Source organism: Podarcis liolepis (assembly GCF_965112155.1).
Source record: "Podarcis liolepis genome assembly, chromosome: 5".
Lineage (NCBI taxonomy): Eukaryota > Metazoa > Chordata > Lepidosauria > Squamata > Lacertidae > Podarcis > Podarcis liolepis.
In genome coordinates this window covers 55,234,833-55,241,782 of record NC_139556.1, presented here as the reverse complement: position 1 = coordinate 55,241,782, position 6,950 = coordinate 55,234,833, and positions in this window count along the sequence as shown.

Here is a 6,950-nt window from a genome sequence, read left to right as displayed (position 1 = left end):
GCATGCAATCTAAAATTCAACACAAAGAAATAGAGGCAGAGTAAACAAGGACGAGAATATGCTTTAGTTCAGAGACAAACTACAAGAAAGAGGCAGATGAGGTGGAAGAGTTGGTTCTGGACTGTAGCACTCAGCACAGCAGATGGGGTCTTCCATAAAGTTCTTCCCTCCTCCATGATATCTTGTGTTTTCTGTGTACTGATTCCAAGAAGCTCATAGAGAGAATGGCACCTGTTTCCTTTCTACTAAGTAGCCTATTAGAATCAAATCACAGTGCACAGCTTCCCTCACCCCATTGATTTCATAGAAGCAAGTTGGAAGGGAATCTCATGATCATCTAGTCCAACACCATGCAGTGCAGGAATATGCAGCTGCCTCACACAGGGTCAAATCTGCAACCTTGTTGTTATCAGAATCACACTCTAATCAACTAAGCTATCCATTAAAGGTAAAGGTAAAGGTACCCCTGCCTGTACGGGCCAGTCGTGTCCGACTCTAGGGTTGTGTGCTCATCTCACTTAAGAGGCCGGGAGCCAGCGCTGTCCGCAGACACTTCCGGGTCACGTGGCCAGCGTGACGAAGCTGCTCTGGCGAGCCAGCACCAGCGCAGAGCACGGAAACGCCGTTTACCTTCCCACTATAAAGCGGTACCTATTTATCTACTTGCACTTAGGAGTGCTTTCGAACTGCTAGGTGGGCAGGAGCTGGGACCGAACGACGGGAGCTCACCCCGCCGCGGGGATTCGAACCGCCGACCATGCGATCTGCAAGTCCTAGGCACTGAGGTTTTACCCACAGCGCCACCCGCGTCCCCAAGCTATCCATTAGATTTGATCTAATGTTAAAAGTGCCCCTTCGTGTCTGAGCAAGTCCCAAAGATGTGCTCTTGTCCTTGTACTGCCAGAAATTCATTGTTCTTTCATGATTCTTCCGCTCATCTTTTCTGTTCCAAGCTTTCTCTTTGCTCCGTTGGCGTTGTTGCCTCGAAACCAAAGTGCACAACCTCCAAACCTACAAGCTGCGTGTTACAGGAAGGAGCTTTTGAACCAAGCACAATAAACCCTGGGACAAAGTTTCTGATTTTGTGAATTGCAGCTCTTTAGGTTGTGCTTTGACTGCTTAGAAATTTAGAAAAGAATGCTAGCTTGGGAAGCAAACAGCAGGTCATGAAGTCTCCCTCCCCTCTTTCCATGATTAGCCATGATTAATTCTCACACGCTAATCAGCTGTCTCACTCTGCGGTGTTATTAACGAGGGAGCTATTATAAGCAGAACTTTACGCAGCCTTTATTAAGCCTTATGAAAGGCACTCAGACTCAGATGCCAAATTAATAATGGCGACTTTTGGAGCTGGGAAACGTTTGAGAAATAGACTCCCTCTCCTCCTAGGAATAACAAGTTTTCAGGGATTTGAACCCAAATCCCTTTGAATCTCAGCAAGCCTTTTTAAGTAAGCGTGGGCCATTCTGAGTTGCTTCTGACCTGCCTTCCCTTACTCCAAAATTTACATTCCAGCTGGAAGGTGGAAGAAGCTCAGCTCCGAGCCAGCCATTGTGTGCAGAAGTTCTCCAGGTTCAAATTGTGGTGCTTGCCTGAGACGCTGCTAGGAGCTGCAGCCAGTCAGAGTAGGCCGCAGTGGAGCAGAGGGACAGTCAGTCTGACCTGGCATAAAGCAGTTTACAAAATATTTACAATTAGCAGAACAAGAAAAGACCCCAGGTTCAGTTTTTGACATGTTCAGATAGGGCTAGGGAAGGCTGCTCCCTGGGACCCTGGAGAGCTGCTGCCATTTAGAGAAGACAATACTGCACTACAGGATCAAATAGTCCAGGCTGGTCAACAGGGGCAGATTTTAGGCTTCTCAAGTGGTGTGCATGCACTGGGTGCTGAGCTGAGGGGATGCCAAATTCCAGTAAACAAAGCCATTCTGAGTTGCTTCTGCCGCACCTTCCCTTGCTCCTAGAGTCCTCCCACATCCTTCCCAAAGCCTAGTTAGCACTTTCTCAGCTTTGGGAAGAAGGTGGGAGGGCTGTAGGACCCTTCCAGAGCCCCACACCTTCTTCCTAGAGCCCCACACCTCCTTGCCCGCCTTTGGGAAGCAGCGAGAGGCTGGGTGTGTGTGTGGATTTTGGCCTTGCACCGGGAATCATAGTCCACCACTGCTGGTCAATTGTGGCAAGTGGGGCACTGCCCCACCAAGTTCGGTCTGCTTTCAGCCAGCCCCCAACCTGCCTACCTCCTTACTTACAACCAGTCTGGGAGGTGACATTGGCTGTCAGCCTCCTTGGTCTCAACGTTGCCTTGGAAGAACTCAACCAGGAGGAGAAAGAGGACAAAACCTGGTGAATCGGAACAAATGAAAATTCAGGTTTTCTATGGATTGCTGTGTGCTCTAATTCAGTGGCAAAGAGTGGGTTTTCATGGGGTGTGTGTGGAACTGCTCAGACACAGAGTTTTAAAACACAGGCCTGTGTCTAGAAACAAGGCACAAAAGGACGTCTGGGTGAGCCGCATCTTTGAGTTCTTCTCTCTGCTGTGATTTCCCTGCTCCACTTTCCCTCCTAATTAATCAGACTCATAGGGGCAGAGCTGCAGGTTGGGCTCCTCACACCTTATCCCTAGACTCTGTAGTGGAGCTATGCAACTACAAATCAGAAAGGAAGATGAAAGTACCTCTAAATACGGGTGAGGTGTGTTTCTCTCACTGGCTCTTAGTCTGTTTCTGGGCTCAATTTAAAGCTCTTTGTGACCAGGCTACATTCACTGGCGGAGGAAGAGGGGGGCAGGGGGAGCACACCGCCCCCAGCAGCACGATCTTGGTGGGGTACCATTGCGGCTGCCATGCCCCCAGGATGTGCGCCCCCCCTGCTCTTTGCCCCCCCGGGGCTGGAGCGTGAAGCTCCGCCACTGGTTACATTGAAGGTTGTCTCCTTCTGAACACACCTATGTGAGCTGTAATAGACACAGCTTGGCAGTCCTGCTCTGTGCACCATGGGCAAGTGAGATGAGAGGCTAGAAAAGAGAGGGCCTTCTCAGTGGTGGCACCACAGTTGTGGACCAGGCTTCCCAGAGAGGCTTGCATGGCCTTTTCAGCATGAGGCAAAGACCTTTTCATTGCCCCCAAGTCCTGCTTGTTTTAAAACAAGCCCAGAATTTGCTGATTTCAAATAGACCTTACTCTTAAAGCAGCTTATGAAACAATAACACAATGAAATCATCAATTTTTGAAAAGCAGGTAAGAACAACTATTTAAAATGTTCAACAAATGGTAAAAATGAACAATAAGCTAAAAACCAGATTAAAACACATGTCAGTGTTCTACAGATTTCCCTAAACAAAAATGTTTTTAGCAGGCATTGACAAGAGTTCAGTGAAGGCATCTTCCTGATGTCAATAGGCTGGGAGTTCCAAAGCATGGGTTCTGCCACACAAAAAGATCGATTTCTTACAAATGCAGAACAAGTAACATGCGATACTATTAACAGTGCCCCCTCTGCAGATGGAAACAGTCCAGTGCACATGTATGGGGTAATGCCTGATCTCTGCTCATCTGCCTTCATGCCATTACTGCTGCATCAAAATCAAGGTAAGTCAGCAAAATATTGAAGTCACTGGATGGGTGATGGAAGGGGATTTGAAGGCCAGGTAGTGTCAGGAGTGTGTGCAGGACCCTGTGACTAGTAGGGCTTCGCAGGACTGGGGCCTTCCTAATTTTGTTCTGGAGAGGCAAGGAGTGGCCACACAGGTGAGGCCGCTTGGTAACTCATTGCACCTGGTGGTAAGAGCCGGGAAGGGATATAAGGTCAGCATTTCCCTTTGGCTCTTTGCTACAGCAATATGTTTCCTGCCTTGCTGCATGTGGCTTCTTGCTTCCTGATCCTTGGACCTCGGCTTCTTGACTCCTTGCTCCTCGATCCTCTGACTCTTGACTTTGTGACTCCTTGCTTCTCAACCCTCGGACCCTTAACTTTGGGACTCCTTGCTTCCTGACCCTCGGACCCTTGGCTTCTGTACTCTCGTTCCTGCTCCCACCCCATCATCTTGCCCCCCGGTCCCGACGTCCTCAGCCAGGACTTCGATTGCCTGTAGACTGGACCATGACAGGTAGGCGCAAGGGATGGAAGAGCCTAGGTTTGAGGGAGACATGGATTCTTCTGTGCTCTTGATAACATGATTGGAGGCATGGCAGGGTTTGAGTTGGCTCAGAACTGAATAGCTCTACTGTTGTTGCGAGTGCTTGTTATGAGAAAATAGTTGTCTTCGGAGCCTCACTGGGGGACTTCACCCCATCACTGCTTGAAAGGTTAAAACCAGGGTCTTGAACTAACCAGATTGGAAGTGAGTGGGGCTGTTTTGACACTGGCAAGACGTGTTCCCTGCTGCTGCCTTATATGTTTGCACAGCTTTGGTTTGTTAAGCGTCTTAGCTGTCGTCCAGAATGAGTTTTCTAGGGGCTCTCCAAAATACTCTCAACAGTGCTCAGGAATAGGATGGCTGGAGTATATGTAGCAAAACATTAGGAAAGTGTTCAAATGCTGATGCTTCATTTATTGCCAGTAGGAAGAGATGCCTGCCAGCATTTTCTTCAAATGAACCTCAGGAACTTTGCAATGTTTCCAGTTGAATGAATAGCTGCTTATTGTTTTAAATTACTTTGTTCCACATCCCCCCATTTCTAAGCTTCCATCTGCCCCTTAAATCAGGATGGCCAGAAAACTTTCTGCTTTTGGACAGAAGCTGGGAATCTCTGGGTTCAAAAGAGGTTTTCTGAACTCTGCCACTCTCCCATTAGAGCTGTTGGTGCATTACAGCAAAAACGGGTAGAAGCATGTACAAGTGTCTGCATGAAATAGTGTACACCAGCTTGTTTGTACAGCTCAACTATTGTGTACCTGGGTCACAGACTATGCTTAATGAACATTACAGGTGAACTGCTGTTACACTGAGCACAGGTATAAGCTGCCTCTACATATGTACTGTATGAAAGAGTACACACTTGTTGATTTGTACAGCTCAACTAATGTGTACGCAGGTACACAGATTGTACACTCATTGAATGCAAATATCACAGCCGGTCACAGTTTCACAGCTTTGCCACCCACTCCCCTCCAGCTGGTCTGTATATAAGCAGAAAATATAAGGCTTGCATAGTGAAGTGGCCAGCAGTCTCTTGGAATAAACTTCGGATATTTTTAAATATATATATCTAGTTAAAGCACTGTTTGTTTATTTAAAACCCAAACTTCATTTACTCCACTTCTCTCTTTCAGAAAGTTTGATCCAGTTTTGTTGATTTTTTTAAAAAAATATTAAAACAACAACCCGAACAGAGTTGCATAACTGAACAAGAGTTTTGTTTCTATTTTTGTCACTTGTTAGAGCTTCTCATGTGGGAAAGAGTTTTGTTTTGTTTTTTGAGAAAATGACTCCTTCAAACCACAAAACAGGCTTCTTTATTTTATTGCTGTAACTGTGGCATGTGTAGGAAGCCGTGGAACAGTATAAATACTGCCGCTGATAGGTATAGTCACCACTTAGCTGTGAAACGAGGCTCAAGCACTGTTAGGCTTTTCTTATTTGCTTTCTTATCTTCCGCATAAGCTTTGTGCCCCAGTTAGGGCTGGGAGTTCCCCCTGTTTGAAATCTGGAGAACTGCTGCTAGGCAGTGCTGGCCAGATCCAGACCTCCTCCAGTCCTTGTAGCCCACTTTGACTGGTGGGTGGGGCTGCCTACATCATATAACACCAGACAATCCTTTCACCCTCCCTTCGCAAGTGCAGTTTCTGTCTCCACCATCAGGGGCAGTATGCTTCTGAATCTCTGGGAACTGAGGAGCATTTGGGTCCTGCTTGTGGGCTTTCCATAGGCACCTGGTCCTCTGCAGGTATTTGCCTCCTCCATGATGGATTCTCTACTTGCCTGGCCTAGTCATGTTTCAGATTGTCCCCTTCCCCAAACAAATGAATTTTTTTGTTTTTTGTTAATAGATCCTGATCTGATGCAAACATCTGACTTATCACCCGATATCTATTTCTCAATATTGAAGGTTTTATAAACAGCCTCTCTACTTCACTTAGTCATAGCCACACCTATGTTTTTTATTCTCCTTTTATTCATCTGTACATCCTGTTGACTTTTTACAGCTGCATTTCCTAAAAGAAAAACCATGTATTTAAATAAATAAATAAATGCAACCATATAAACTCTCAAGTGAAGTTTTCTAATTGATAACTGGTCACTTGCTTAAAAATAAAAATGTATTTTAATGGGGTGGGGTGTGAAGTAAAACAAGCAATTTGCAGGACTGTAGATTGCATGTGCATTTCAGCCCCTCTCAGCTGAAATGAGTACCAATAATTTTGTGGGTGGGCAGGGACAGGGGAGGGGAGAATTCTCCTCCTTTCATGCTCAGAATGGCATTTGAGCATGATTTGCTTCAGGGTACCTATTATTCTCTTGTGAGAAACATATGGCAGGTGAACTGTCTGCAGCCTTCAAGGCACTTGTAGTTCTACAAACTCCTGTTGGAAATCTGAGACTCCAAACTGTGTGGTTCCCCCTCCAAAGTCCCATAAAGTAGATGTGAACCCCTAGTTTTTCAAATCTTATGTCTTACACAGTTCTGTTACTCTGCAGATGTAATGACGCTTTTTTCACAGGCTGATAATAGGACCGTCAATAAGGTAGACAACCCTAGGGATGAATCCCTAGTTTTTCAAATCTTGTATTACACACACACACACACACACACACACACACACACACACACAGTGTGATTCTTCTGCAGAGATGATGTCATCCACCAGGATTTGGGAACCTATGGTCCTCTAGGATTTCAGGCAGGAGAATTTCCCAACCCTACTTGGAGATGAACCTGGGCATGGTTACATGTGCTGCACCACTGTGCTATGGTCCTTCTGCAAGTAACTCCTGTATGAGCAGGTACTATG